Raw genomic sequence first — 14,791 nt, forward strand, 5'->3', positions numbered from 1 at the left:
GTTTTAGAAAATACACTTTTCTCAAAAGGTTTCCACAATTTTAGCCACTACTGTAGAAGTCCTATGAGGGTTCTAGCTTGCTTGGGTTCATTCTGATAATTATTCTAAACTCTGATTTCTGGAATTTTCTTTTCTTACAGGATCCTAGAAGCTACTATATCAGAGCTCTGGAACTAGAAATGGATCTGGCCAATATATTTTAATAGCCTCCAGTTCTGATCTGCATTGAAGTGTATATATTCCTAAACTCACTTCAGCAATCCCTTTATTCGTGGGGATATGCAGTCGGCATTTGCTAGCGAAGGCTGTTCTGAAAAAATTAGAAACCACAAATTATAGCTGAAGGGGACAGGAAGGAAAAAGATTATTTGTGCTGTAACACCATCCATTATATGTTCTAGGAGACCATATAATTAAGCTCTGTCTACCTGATAAGGAAATAGTTGGATAGTCTCGGGTACGATATATGCATTTAAAGCAATTTCAAATTGGCTTTGGAGATGCTCTCATACCCAGGCAGTTCATTTTTTTTTTCCCTATATCTTGTATAGATCGTATTTTTCGGACTATAAGATGTACCGGAGTATAAGACGCACCAAGATTTTGAAGACGAAAACAAGAAAAAAAAATAGTTTTTGGCCTCCGCACGTCCGGTTTTTGCCCTCCCCAGCCTCCAGGAGCACTCTGCAGGCCTCCCAAATCCTCTGTGCGTCCCGTTTTTGTGAAAAACGTGCCCGTTTTTGACCTCCCAAATCTGCCACGCGTCACATTTTTGCCCTCCCCAGCCCCCAGGAGCACTCTGCAGGCCTCCCAAACCCTCTGCATTTCCCATTTTTTCCAGAAAACGGGCCTGTTTTTGGCAAAAACAGGACGCGCGGGGCGGGGATATATATATATCAAGCTGATGAAGAGAGGAGAACTTGTGGCTCAACTGCCTAACATGCAGGCAGCCCAAGTTCGAATCCAAGTAAGGGTATGGCTAGCTGATGAAAGCTAAAAAGCTTGAAATAGATCTATACTAGTCTATATATATTTGTGTGTGTTTGAGAAGCTCAAAATTTCCGTTGCTAAGTAAGATGGTTGTTAAGTGAGTTTTGTCCCATTTTACGGCCTTCCTTGCCACTGTTGTTAAGCGAACCACCGTAGTTGTTACGAGAATCGGGCTTTCCCCATTGGCTTTGCTCTTCAGATGGTCGCAAAAGGGGATTGCATGACCCCGAGACACTGGAACCATCATAAATACACACCAGATGCCAAACTGAATTTGGATCACGTCATAAGTGTGAAAAATGGTCATAAGTCACTTTTCAGTGCTGTCGAACGATCACTAAACAAATTGTTAGCATGTTTCACTGAAAATAAGACAAGGTCTTATATTAATTTTTGCTCCAAAAGACACACTAGGTCCTATTTTTGGGAAAATGTGGTATTAAATGCATCTGTCTCGCTGACAATCTTAACTGGGGCTTATTTTGGGGTAGGGCTTATATTACGAGCATCCTGAAAAATCATGCTCGGGTACTAGACTGGATACAATCTTACTGCTTTCTTATTGATTATGAGCCATCAGTTCAATGTTGACTGTTAGCAACCACATCAATGGATTTATTTCCAGGACCATCTGGTCCTTTGGAAGTCTTCCAAAGATCTGGCCAGTTGAGTCCATCCACAAGGTCATTGGCTTCTCTCTTTCCTTCCATCTTCGCACCATTGCAGACTTCTCAAGGGAACTAAATCTTTGCTTAATTTGTGCGGAATATGACAACTTGAATCTGTTTGTTTGTGCCTCAAGTGAGAAGATTGGATTGAATTTTTCTGCGATCCGCCTGTTTGTTTTCCTGGCTGTCCATGATATATTTTTCAGAGTTTCTTCCAAAGTTTAAAAACGTCAACGTGTTTTTCTATCTTGTTTCTTCAGAGTCCGGTTATCACTTCCGTAAAATATCACAGGAAGCAACATAGCCAGAGGTGAAATGCTCCCGGTTCGGACCGAATCAGCCGATCCGGTAGCGATGGCAGCAGGTGGTTCAGAGAACCGGTAGCAAAAATCCCTGTCCCCTGCCAATGCCCGCTTCATTTAAAAAAATGCTTTTAAAAGGTAAAAAAAAGGCTCGGACAATCTCAGCTGAGCTGCCTGATTGTTAGAGCCTTTTTTTTTTTTTCCTTTTAAAAGCATTTTTTTTACAACCTATTCGGGGTTAAAAAAAATATAAAACAGGTCTTATTTTCGGAGAAACATGTTAATTCAGAATGGATTTCTGTTTCTTAAACCACAGAGATTCTTGAACGATGGGATTTTTCGTGCTCTCTTGAAATAGTTGTTTTCCTACAGACATTTCATGGCCCAACTAGGTAACGCCATCAGTGTTAGAGGTATATTTGAAGGTGTTTTCCTTCATCCCAAAAAATCAGGCTATGTGAGAGCTTGGAAATTCACACGGATTTCCAATAAATTCAATTCATTCCTCTCCCAGATCATTGTCCCTGAACTCATCACGTTCATTTTTCTATGCCCTTCAGATAATTCCGCCAGTGACTCTCAGCTTGTGATCCAATAAGCAGACTGAGCTCGGAAATCGTTGTATACATATTTGTGAATTATTAACTTATTAATCCTTTGAAAGGCATAAAGAAGGCCGCAGCCGGGAGAACAGGTAAGTTTACGACTGCGTGGACACGAGCTAGGCAGTTTGATCAGGAATAGGTCAGATCTTGGCATCTTCCAACAGTGATGTTTCAAAAGTTGGCTTCCTGTAAGAAATCCTCAAAATAGCAGTAATTCGATGGCATGGATTGAACCAGGGATGAAATCAAGCAGGTTCTGACAGGTTCTGGAGAACTGGTAGCGGAAATTTTGAGCAGTTCGGAGAACCGGTAGCGGAAATTTTGAGTAGTTCGGAGAACCAGCAAATACCACCTCTGGCTGGCCCCAGAGTGAGGTGGGAATGGAGATTTTGCAATATCCTTCCCCGGAGTGGGGTGAGAATGGAGATTTTGTAGTATTCTTTCCCTGCCACGCCTACCAAGCCACACCACGCCCACCAAGCCACGCCCACAGAACCGGTGGTGAAAAACATTGGATTTCACCACTGGATTGAACGCGTCCGGGATGAATGCGTGAAGATCCAGAATTCTCAGAAGAAGCAACGTTTCACGAGGTCAAAAGTAAACATGGCCCCTACAATAAGTAGGCTTTTCCAACAGCGATTGCCACTAACCTAAACAAGAAGAGGTTTGTTTATTTTGTGTATGTTTACCCATTCCTTCCATCTTCTGGATATTTTTCCTAAACATAATATAGTGGTTTTGAAAGGCAGGCCCATCTGGATGAGTTTATTTTTTTTTATTTGATTTTTTTTTAAAAAAATTTGATTTATATGCCGCCCTTCTCCGGAGACTCAGGGCAGCTTACAGTGTGTTAAGCAATAGCCTTCATACTTTTGTATATTTTATACAAAGTCAGCTTATTGCCCCCACAAACTGGGTCCTCAATTTACCTACCTTAGAAAGGATGGAAGGCTGAGTCGACCTTGAGCCTGGCAAGATTCGAACTTACTTTAATTGCAGACAGCTGGTGTTAAATTACAGTGCCTTGTCTGCAGAACTATCCAGGCTCTCTTTTTCTCTAACAAAATGAAATTCAATGTAGAGAAAAGTAAAGTCTTACACTTAGGCAAGAAAAACCCAAAGTACACATATAGACTGGGTGAAACCAGGCTTAATAGCAGGAACGGCGAGAGGGATCTTGGAGTCTTAGTGGATAACCAGCTAAATATGAGCCAGCAGTGCGCAGCAGCAGCCAAAAAAGCCAATGCAATCCTAAATTGCATGAACAGAGGGATACAATCAAGATCAAGGTCCTAATATCACTCTATAAAGCCTTAGTAAGACCACACCAAGAGTACTGCATCCAGTTTTGGCCACCACACTTTAAAAAAGATGTTGAGACTCTAGAAAAAGTGCAGAGAAGAGCAACCAAGATGATTAGGGGACTGGAGGCTAAAACATACGATGAACGGTTGCAGAAACTGGACATGGCTAGTCTAGTGAAGAGAAGGACCAGGGGAGGCATGATAGCCGTCTTCCAATATTTGAGGGGCTACCACAGAGAGGAGGGGGTCAAGCTATTTTCCAAGGCACCCGAAGGCCAGACAAGGAATAATGGATGGAAACTGAACAAGGAGAGATTTAACCTGGAAGTAAGGAGGAATTTTCGGACAGTGAGAACAATCAACCAATGGAACAGAAGTTGCCTTCAGAAGTTGTGGGAGCTTCATCACTGGAGGCTTTCAAGAAAAGACTGGGCTGCCATCTGTCAGAAATGGTGTAGGGTCTCCTGCTTGGGTGGGGGGTTGGACTAGATAACCTACAAGGTCCCTTCCAACTCTGTTAATATCTGTACATCATCTGCGGATCTAGCTTGCCTTTGAAGGGGGAGTCGCCCTTTATTAAAATTATTCGACTTTATTAAGCTTGAAACTTGTAATTCAAGTTCTGCCACATGTTTTTGATACATGAATTTTAAATTCAGGTAGAAGTTGTTGGAAGAGATAACCATCTGGTTCAGTTCCAAGTGGGGAGAAAGACACTGGAAACATGGCGGCTGATTGGAAAGATGGTTTAGCAGAACCAGCAAGCACGTGTGATTCTGGGGAGCTGAGCTGACCACGTAGGAGTGGAGAGTGAGGGTTATTTATACCCTCTCTTGGGCCTTGCCCTTGAGCTTCCTGTTCCTGTGGCAAGGACATGTATTCTGTTGGCTGTTAGTCAGACTCCTATGGGGCCACGTGGGGTCATGTTTGTCTGAATCAAGTTTGGTTGAAGCTCGGAGGGGGATGCAATGTCCCCAGGTGATTTTGTAATGCAGTGAGCCCTGCTGCTAGATGATCCTATTATGTCCTGGAGGGTCATGTCTTAATCCCATCACCCTGGAAGGAGAAGGTCTTTTGTTTTGTAGATAAGCTGGCCCAGTCCTTCTCAATGAGCACCAAATGCCGTACTTTTCAGAGTATAAGACACACTCCCCCCTCTAAAAATGGGTGAAAATTGTGGTCCGTCTTATACACCTAATGTTGCCGAAGCCCTGCCCACCCACCGGCCCCCACCCTTCAGCCATTTTCGGCCTCTGTGTGTCACATTTTTGGCCTCCACACGCCCCGTTTTTGGCCTCCGTGCATCGCATTTTCAGCCGGTTCCATGAGGCCAAAAATGCGATGTGTGGAGGCAACGATGGGCTCTGGCGATCCCCACAGCTTGGAACAGCTGATTGGCGGTTTTCCAGGAGGCCGATCCAACCGCCAGTCAGCTGTTTGTGCAAAATCAGGCTGTAGTAATGTGCTGAAGCTGACCAGGCTGTTTGCTACAAGGACGCTAGCCAGATGAATACTGATGGATGCTGGTAGGCAGAGGCAGAATTTATTTTTTCTTGTTTTCCTCCCCTCAAAATTAACGTGTATCTTATACTCCGGAGCGTCTTATACTCCGAAAAATACAGTATCTGCTAGGGGCTCTGGGTTTCTGTCTCCCTTAAGATTTCTATTTCTCTTTTAGGGGAAATATAATATCCTGCCTTTTAAATATGTCCTAAAATATTTCACTCTTCTAGGAGGAGTGGGTGCAGTGGTGAAATCCAATTTTTTTTACTACCGGTTCTGTGGGCGTGGCTTGGTGGGCATGGTGTGGCTTGGTGGGCGTGGCTTGGTGGGCATGGCACGGGAAGGATACTGCGAAATCTCCATTCCCACCCCACTCCAGGTAAATGATACTGCAAAATCCCCATTCCCTTCCCACTCTGGGGCCAGCCAGAGGTGGAACTACTCAAAATTTCCGCTACCAGTTCTCCCGAACCTGTCAGAACCTGCTGGATTTCACCTCTGACTGGGTGCTAACTTTCTACAAAGTAAAAGATTAATTAAATGGGGGGAAAAAAACAACAACTCTCGATCCTCCTGTATGAATTGGCTCGAGCCAGCCCATGGCCAGACCCCTTCCGTATCAGAAACATAAAACTGAAGTTCTTGCAAAGGAAACGAGATGCTGAAGCTGGATTTTCACCTGAGGTGACCTGTTAGTCCAAGTTTTTGCCTATACAATATGGGCCTTCTTCCTAGCTTTAAATAATAATAAAAATTAAACAGGCTGAATGCCAGTGAACAAAATGTCTTTAAAATAGAGCAGGGAACACATATTGAATGCCGCGTTTACAAGCGTGTGTCATCTCGCGTTCTCAGGCCTGGCTTGCTGTTTAAAATAAATATTTGCACTCTTTGGCTCATTAGAGTAGCCTGACTGCCTTGCCTTGTTAGACAGTAGAGCAAGGGTGGGGAACTGGGGGCCTTTTATGACTCGTGGACTTCAACTCCCAGAATTCTTAAGCCAGCCATGCCGGCTCAGGAATTCTGGGAGTTGAAGTCCACCAGTCATAAAAGAGCCATGTTCCCATGCCGGCTCAGGAATTCTGGGAGTTGAAGTCCACCAGTCATAAATAAGGGCCATGTTCTCATGCCAGCTCAGGAATTCTGGGAGTTGAAGTCCACCAGTCATAAATAAGGGCCATGTTCCCATGCCGGCTCAGGAATTCTGGGAGTTGAAGTCCACCAGTCATAAGGGCCATGTTCCCATGCTGCCTCAGGAATTCTGGGAATTGAATATGTCCCCGAGTCATAAAAGAGCCAAGTTTGCAAAAGGGGATCCCATGACCCTGGGACACTGAGACTGTCATAAATATGAGTCAGTTGCCAAGCATCTAAATTTTGATCACGTGGACAATGGGGATGCTGCTGTGGGGATGTAGGTGTTTTTCAATGCTGTTGTAACTTCGAATAGACAGTTGTTAGTCGAGGACTACCTAAATCTTGCCTGCCTGCAGAAAATTGTGAAGACCATATAGGTCAGTGATGGCTAATCTTTTTGCCGTCGCATGCCAAAAGTGTGGGAGGGGGGCGCATGCCCACACCCATAATTCAATGCGCCCCACGCATGCGTGCGTGACTCCCCCTGCTTTTAGCACGTGATGGCATGGTGGGTCCGGTAGGCCCGTTTTTCGCCCTTCCCATGCTCCAGAGGCTTTCTTGGAGCCTGGAGGGGGCAAAAACGGCCTTCCCCACCCTCCTGGAGGCCCTCTGTAGGCCAGAAATGGCCCATTTGCCAACTTCCGGTGGGAGCAGAAGGCCCGTTTTCTGCTCTCCCCAGGCTCCAGAGCCTTTCTAGGAGCCTGGGGAGGGTGAAAACGGCCTTCCTCACCCCACCCCGGAGGCCCTCTGGAGGCCAGAAACAGCCTGTTTTCTGACTTCCAGTGGGCTCGGAAGGCCCAAAAATCAGCTAGTCAGTGCACACATGCGCTCCGGAGCTGAGCTAGGACAACGCTCGAGTGCCCACCAATATGGCTCCACATGCCACATGTGGCACACATGCCTAGGTTCACCATCACGGATGTAGGTAGTCCTTGAATTTTTGGAAAAGCTATCTGGTTGATCAGACTTCAGTTTGATCTGCCTGAATTCTGAGCCTTGCTATTCTTGAAAAGAAGATTTAACAAATTATTCTTCATGTCAATCAAACGAAGATGACATGGTCATGTCGTAACAGTAGCACTATTGCCAAATAGAGCATATCTGGACTTCGGTTTAACTGAGCTAATAACTGGATATGATTTATGTAACCAACAGTACATTTTCTTAATAGAATTTTATGGGTTTCTGGTGGCCTCGCAAACTCATAAGCCGCAAAATGTCAAGAGAGTTTTTTACAAGACTCTGGCTTTATATTACTAGAAAAGGAAAACTCTGCAGATTCATATTTAACTGTGTAGAAAGTTATGAAGATTTAAAGATTAGAACGGTGCTATTTTTAAACATCAGCTAGCTTTGTTCTTCAATCTGTTTTGTTGGAAGAAATACCCATCTGGTTCAGTTCCAAGCCGGGAGGAAGAAACTGGAAACATGGAGGGTGATTGGAAACATGGTTTAATGATGAAGCAGTACCACCAAGCACATGGTTCTCTGGTGCAGCTCAACACATGGAGTTGAGAGTGAGGGGTATTTATGTCTTCTCTTGGGCTCTGAACTTGAGCTTCCTGTTCCTGTGCAAGAACGTGTATTCTATTGGCTGTTGTCAGAGTCCTATGGGGTCATGTTTGTCTGAGCTCCCAGGTTTGGTTGAAGTTTGCCGGGTGATGCAATGTCCTTAGGAAATTGTGCAATGCAGGGACCTCTGTATCTTCTGCTAAATGGTCCTACTGTGTCCTGCAGGGCCATGTCTTAATCCCATCATCCTGGAGCTGAAGCTCTTTTATCTTCTAGATCAGTGGTGGCTAACCTTTTTGCCGTCGCGTGCCAAAAGCGGGCGGAGTAGGGGGATTGTGCACGCGTGTGCCCACACCCATAATTCAATGCGCCGCATCCCCCCACGGATGCACGCGTGACCCCCTGCTCTCCCCCTGCTTTTGGCACGTGATGCACAGTGGGCCTGGGAGGCCCATTTTTTGCCCTCCCCAGGCTCCAGAGGCTTTCTAGGAGCCTGGGGAGGGCAAAAACAGCCTTCCCCACCCCCTCACGGAGGCCCTCTGGAGGCCCGGAAACAGCCCGTTTCCCGACTTCCGATGAGCCCGGAAGGCCTGAAAATCACCTGGCCAGCACGCATATGTGTGCTGGACTGAGGTAGGGCAATGCTCGTGTGCCCACAGATATGGCACCGTGCCACAGGTTCGCCGTCACAGTTCTGGATAGGTTGGCCCAGTCCTGCTGGGGCTATTAAGAAAGACTTGGGGGCTGTTTTTCTGTCTTTAAAAACATGTTTCTCCTTTAGGGAAATATAATATTCTGCCTTTTTTAAATATTTCTCAAAATATTTCATTCTTCTGGGAGGTGGTGGCTTCCCACAGATTTTATGACTTTCTTCTTTTTTTCGAGAAAAAAATATATCCTGTTAAAATCTTCCTCTCCAGTTACACCCCGACGGATCCCAGCTCTTTTAGAAAATGATGGAATCATTCAATAATTGGCCTTTTTTTCCTGTTCTTTCTGGTCTCCCAGAGTTCCTCAAGACCTCAGGCAGAATTTTGCTTACTGTACACTAATGGAAAGTAATTTGTTTTTACCTCTCTTTGTTCTCTTCAATATACCAAGCCAGGTTTTGGTGTCCTTCATGTAGCTAACGGAGAGAGAGAGAGGGTGGTGTAAAATATTCTACTTTATGCGTTAATCCGAAGTGGAAAGGGGTGGTGGAAATTAATACCTTAAGATTGAAGGATGTTTAAAAAGCAAAATAAACCTCTTTTGATTTCGGAAGACCAATTTAAAACCGTCTTTAAACATTTCTTAGTTTGTTGGCTGTTCTCCAGTCTTCCCCAACGATTGTTGCCCATTGGATGCGAATGTCAGCATTCCAGGTTTTTTTTATGTAGATCAGGGATTATGGGGGTTGTTGTCTGAACAAGTTCTAGATAAGTGAAGGTATAATCATAGCTTATCTACTGAGCACCTTACTTGTATAAACAGCTCTGCAGGAAGAATCATCCCACATACACACACAAACCTTTATTTCCATGCCTCCAGAGAAGACAAAGAAAAAAACGAAACCACGGAAGCTAAAGCAATCTCTTCGGACAAATGGTTATCCAAACATCTTCTTAAACACTTCCAGTATTGGAGCATTCACAACTTCTGGAGGCAAGTTGTTCCACTGATGAATTGTTCTCACCGTCAGGAAATTTCTCCTTAGTTCTAGGTAGCTTCTCTCCTTGATGGGTTTCCATCCATTGCTTCTTGTCCTGCCTTCAGGGGCTTTGGAGAAGAGTTTGATGCCCTCTTCTTTCAGCCTTCAGAAGATAATTAGAACGGTAGAAAAAGCAGTTGCTACCAACCTGCTTTCCACTGAGGATCTGTATACTGCAAGAGTCAAAAAGAGGGCTGTAGAAAATATCTACGGACCCCTCGCATCCTGGACGTAAATTGTTTCAACTCCTACCCTCAAAACGATGCTATAGAGCACTGCACATCAGAACAACTAGACACAAGGACAGTTTTTTCCCAAATGCCATCACTTTGCTAAACAAATAATTCCCTCAACACTGTCAAACTATTTACTAAGTCTGCATACTATTAATCTTCTCATCATTCCCATCACCCATCTCCTCCCATATATGACTATATGACTGCAACCTTGTTGCTGGTATCCTTACGATTTATATTGACTGTTTCCCTATGACTATCATTAAGTGTTGTACCTTATGATTCTTGATGAATGTCTCTTTTCTTTTATGTGCACTGAGAGCATATGCACCAAAGACAAATTCCTTGTGTGTCCAATCACGCTTGGCCAATAAAGAATTCTATTCTATTCTATTCTATTCTATTCTATTTTATTCTATTCTATTCTATTCTATTCTATTCTATTCTATTCTATTCTATTCTATTCTATTCTATTCTATTCTATTCTATTCTATTCTATTCATCTTTGTTGCTCTTTTCTGAACACTTCTGCTTCTTCTTCTTCTGCTTTCCCAAAGGTGCTTTTTCAAGAGGCTTTCTTGGTTGTTCTTTGAAGACGTTTCACTTCTGATCCAAGAAGCTTCTTCAGCTCCGAGCTGAAGTCAGAGCTGAAGAAGCTTCTCGGATGAGAAGCGAAATGTCTTCAAAGAAAAACCAAGAAAATCCAGTTGCCTCTTGAAAAAGCACCTTTGGGACAACCGGGACGTGAATGACGGAGAATCTCCGTAACTTCTGCTGCTTTGTTTATTCAGAAGTCTCACGAGGGACAGCTCGGCTTGAGACACAACCCCTAATCAATATGTCTGCTGCTGTAGCTTTGCATCGTCAGATATTATCGCTTACTCTTTCTGCTTCACCATTCATTCCACCCTGCATGGATTTCAAGGAGGTCCCCACAGTTGTCCAAAAAAAACCCCCAAAACCCTTCATGACTGGAAACTCTATCAGATCTGAGTGATGTAAACTGTCAGCTGCAGGCCTGGGAAAACAAACATATGGAAAGAAGAGATGTGACGTAGTTTAATTTTTCGACTTCAGCAGGGAAGGTTCGGTTATATAAATAACAGCTGAAGGGAAGCTGGCTATTTGTAGCTGCAGAGAAGCCTTCTCCATGGGGAGAGAATATTTTTGTCAATAGTTTTGAACCAGAAGAAGATTGCATTCAGTTTTGGTTGCTGCGTTACCAAAAAAGATGTCGAGACTTTGGAGGGAAAAAAAGTGCAGAGAAGAGCAATGAGGACGAATAAAAGGCCTTGAGAAGTGGATAGAACAAATAATAGATCAATCAATAGAAAGAAAACCACAAAACATTCCCGTTAGGAATTTTTACAAGACCATATTCCAAGGAAATAAAATATCTGATGGTACACATATTAACAGCAGCATGAATAGTATATGCAAAAAAATGGGAAACAGGAAAGAACTCCAACTGAGGAAGAATTGATAGAAAAAATTTTACAATGTGCTGAGATGGATAAATTAACAAAAGAAATTAAAGAAAAAGAAGAGACAGACTATTATAGAATATGGAATAAATGGCTTAAGGAGAGAAATAAAGAAGAATAACTATCAGGGGAAAAAATTAGAACTATAAAATATATACATAAGAAATGTATGGGGCGGAATAAAAATGCAGAGAAACGGACAAAAACAAGCAGTACAAAAAAAAGAGAAAATTTTTATATAACAAGAATATAGAATTGTATAAAATTAAGGATATAATTAAAATATGCATATAATAATTGTAGAGAAATGTATAAAGTTAAGTGTGCTAAAGCTAAAAAACATATTGTAATCAAAGAGGGGGAAAAAAGGACAATGGGGATAAAGAAAGAGAAAGAAAGAAAGAAAGAAAGAAAGAAAGAAAGAAAGAAAGAAAGAAAGAAAGAGAAAGAAGAAAGAAGAAATGAAGACATATGGGAGGAAAGATAAAATAACAGAAAGAAGACCACGAAGAAACAATGCGTAAAAGAGATAAGATATGTATATGTTGTATGTTATGTGAATGTCATATATATGTTATAATAAAATTACAAAAAAAAAAAGAGGTCGTGGGATTCAGCCGGTTTGAGCCGCTTCAGGTGAACCGGCAGTTAAATTGCTGGCTATGGATGCTGCAATGATAGTAAGTGTGAAAAACAGACACAAGCGGAGGTGGTATTCAGCTGGTTCGGACTAGTTCGGGCTTGCCCACCCACTCACCTACCCACCCCAGCTCTAAGCTGTCCTATTTAGGCATGTTTTCGAGACTGGGCACATGCACAGAAGGTGCACGAGCAAGCAAAACACTGTTCTGCCCCAGCTACCGGCCCCAAAGAACGCAGCACACACAAAGTCCGTTCAAACCTTATTTTACTAAATAAACCAGTCTTTTACGACAACGGCTGTTAATTAACTGCATTAACAATCGCCAAGAATAAATCTGAAAGCTTACTGTGGTTGGCAGAATGCCCAGAAGCAATTTGCAGGACGCTGATAAGATAAGCAAGACAAGACACGAAGGTATGTGAATGAAGTTGTTCCCTGCAAATTGCTTCAGTCAGCGTTCCTCCTTAAATAGGCTAAGGGAGTGGCCAATTAGCCCCAAGCCTTACTCTTGAGGAGACCTCCTCCTGAGGAGCTACTCCTGCCTTTTGGATGCCCATGCATTGAGAAGAGGCTCCTCCTCTTCTTCCTCTTCACTTAAGGGAGCTTCTGAAGGTTCTGAGGGCCCTGGCTGAATCCCCGCCTCTGGCACCACATCTTCTCCAGCCTCCTCATTGTTCGACTCGGGTGCCAGCTGCACAGGCTGGTGGCGAATCACCACACCAGCCTCCTCGCTGTCAGAATCAGCTACTAGATGCAGAGGCCGCTGATGGGCCACAACAAGCGCGTGCGTGGAAGGCCGGGTGCATGCACCAATGGTGCGCATGTGTGAAGCGAACATGTGCGCACGCGGCAAACCAGTAGTAAACATAAGTGAAACCCACCCCTTTTTTCAGTGACCTTGGGACTTTCGAACGGTCACTGAATTAACTGTTGTAAGTCGAGGAGTACCTGTAACATCATGGACACGTCGATATTGATTTCCTGGCAACCACTGTGGTTTGCTGTCCATGATGGTTTGAGAAAGTGCACATATTCTTCATTCGCACATCCACCATAAATTTACGAAGCTATTGATTTTTGCACAGGTAACCTAGGCAGCATATTCAAACCCGCAAATATTCAATATTACCGCTGTTCCTGTGGAGAAAGTGAGCACCGACCCTTCTCCTAGAAGAGTGAAATATTTTGGGAAATAATAATAATAATAAAAAAAGCAGAATATTATTATTTCCCTAAAGGAGAAACATGTTTTTCCAGACAGAAAGCAGATCCCATCTTTCTTAATAGCCCTCAGCAGATGTCAGCACTTAAGAGATAAAGAGCTTATTGAAAGAAGCCAAGTATCTAGGTAGCTCTATTCATAAACAAATACCCTCACCCAAGAGCCAAACCAGGACAAAGCCATTAAGCCATAATAGGAATTGCCCAACTCCCTTTCAGAACACAAGCCCTTTCTTTGTATCATCTCAGCAGTTCAAACTTCAACCGATCCTGGGAGCTCAGACAACCTATAGAGCCAGCTATGACCCCCTACATAACCCCTACAAAAGGCAATAGAATACATGTTCTTGCACAGGAACAGGAAGCTCAAGCGCAAAGCTCAGAGAAGATATAACTCCCCCCTCTCAATTCTATGTGGTCAGCTGCACCAGAACCATGTGTTTGGTTGGTTCTGTTCAGGGGTGGGATTGAAAAATTTTAGCAACCAGTTCTCTGCCCAGTTGCTGGGTGGGTGTGGCCATGAGGGCATGGCCTCCTCGGCCTCCTGGACCACAGTGGGGGGGCGTTTTCACCCTCCCCAGGCTCCGGAGGCTTTCCTCGAGCCTCCGGGAGGGCAAAAACGGCCTTCCCTGAGCTCCGGAGGCCCTCTGGAGCCCAGAAATGGCCCCATTTTCGGACTTCTGGTACTTCCGGTAGGCCCAATTTTCACACTGCCCAGGTTCCAAAGGTTTTCCTCGAGCCCCCGGGAGGGCAAAAACGGCTTTCCCTGGGCTCCGGAGGTAAGAAACGAGCCCATTTTTGGACTTCTGGTACTTCCGGTAGGCCAGTTTTTCACCCTCCCCAGGCTCCGGAGGCTTTCCTTGAGCCTCCTGGAGGGCAAAAATGGTCTTCCCCAGGCTCCAGAGGCCCTCTAGAGGCTGGAAACAGGCCCATTTTCGGACTTCTGGTACTTCTGGTAGGCCCATTTTTCACTGTCCCCATGCTCCAGAGGGTTTACTCCAGCCTCCGGGAGGCTGAAAATGGCCTCCCCTGGGCTCCGGAGACCCTCCGGAGGCCAGAAACAGGGCCATTTTCAGACTTCCGGTACTTCTGGTAGGCCCATTTTTCGCCCTCCCCAGGCTCTGGAAGGTTTCTTTGAGCCTCCAGGAGAAAACGACCTCCCCCGGGCTCCGGAGGCCCTCCGGAGGCTGGAAACAGGCCCCTTTCCAGAACTTCCAGGAGGCCAGTTTTTTGCCCTCCCAGAGCCTCCGTGCAGGGCTCTGCACTTACCTTGCATCCAAAACTGGCCGCATGGAGACTCCTGATAGGGGTGGGGTGGGCAGGTCCAGCCTGTCCTTGCAACTACCGGTTTGGCGAACCAGAAAATTAGCATCCGGTTCGCCGGAAACCAGTCCGAACTGGCTGAATCCCACCCACGGTTCTGTTCATCATTAAACCATCTTTCCAATCAGCCTCCATGTTTCCAGTGTCTTTCTCTTGGTTTGGAACTGAAC

The sequence above is a fragment of the Pantherophis guttatus genome, chromosome 8, assembly GCF_059756535.1.
Source record: "Pantherophis guttatus breed Tessera chromosome 8, ASM5975653v1, whole genome shotgun sequence".
NCBI classification, from domain to species: domain Eukaryota; kingdom Metazoa; phylum Chordata; class Lepidosauria; order Squamata; family Colubridae; genus Pantherophis; species Pantherophis guttatus.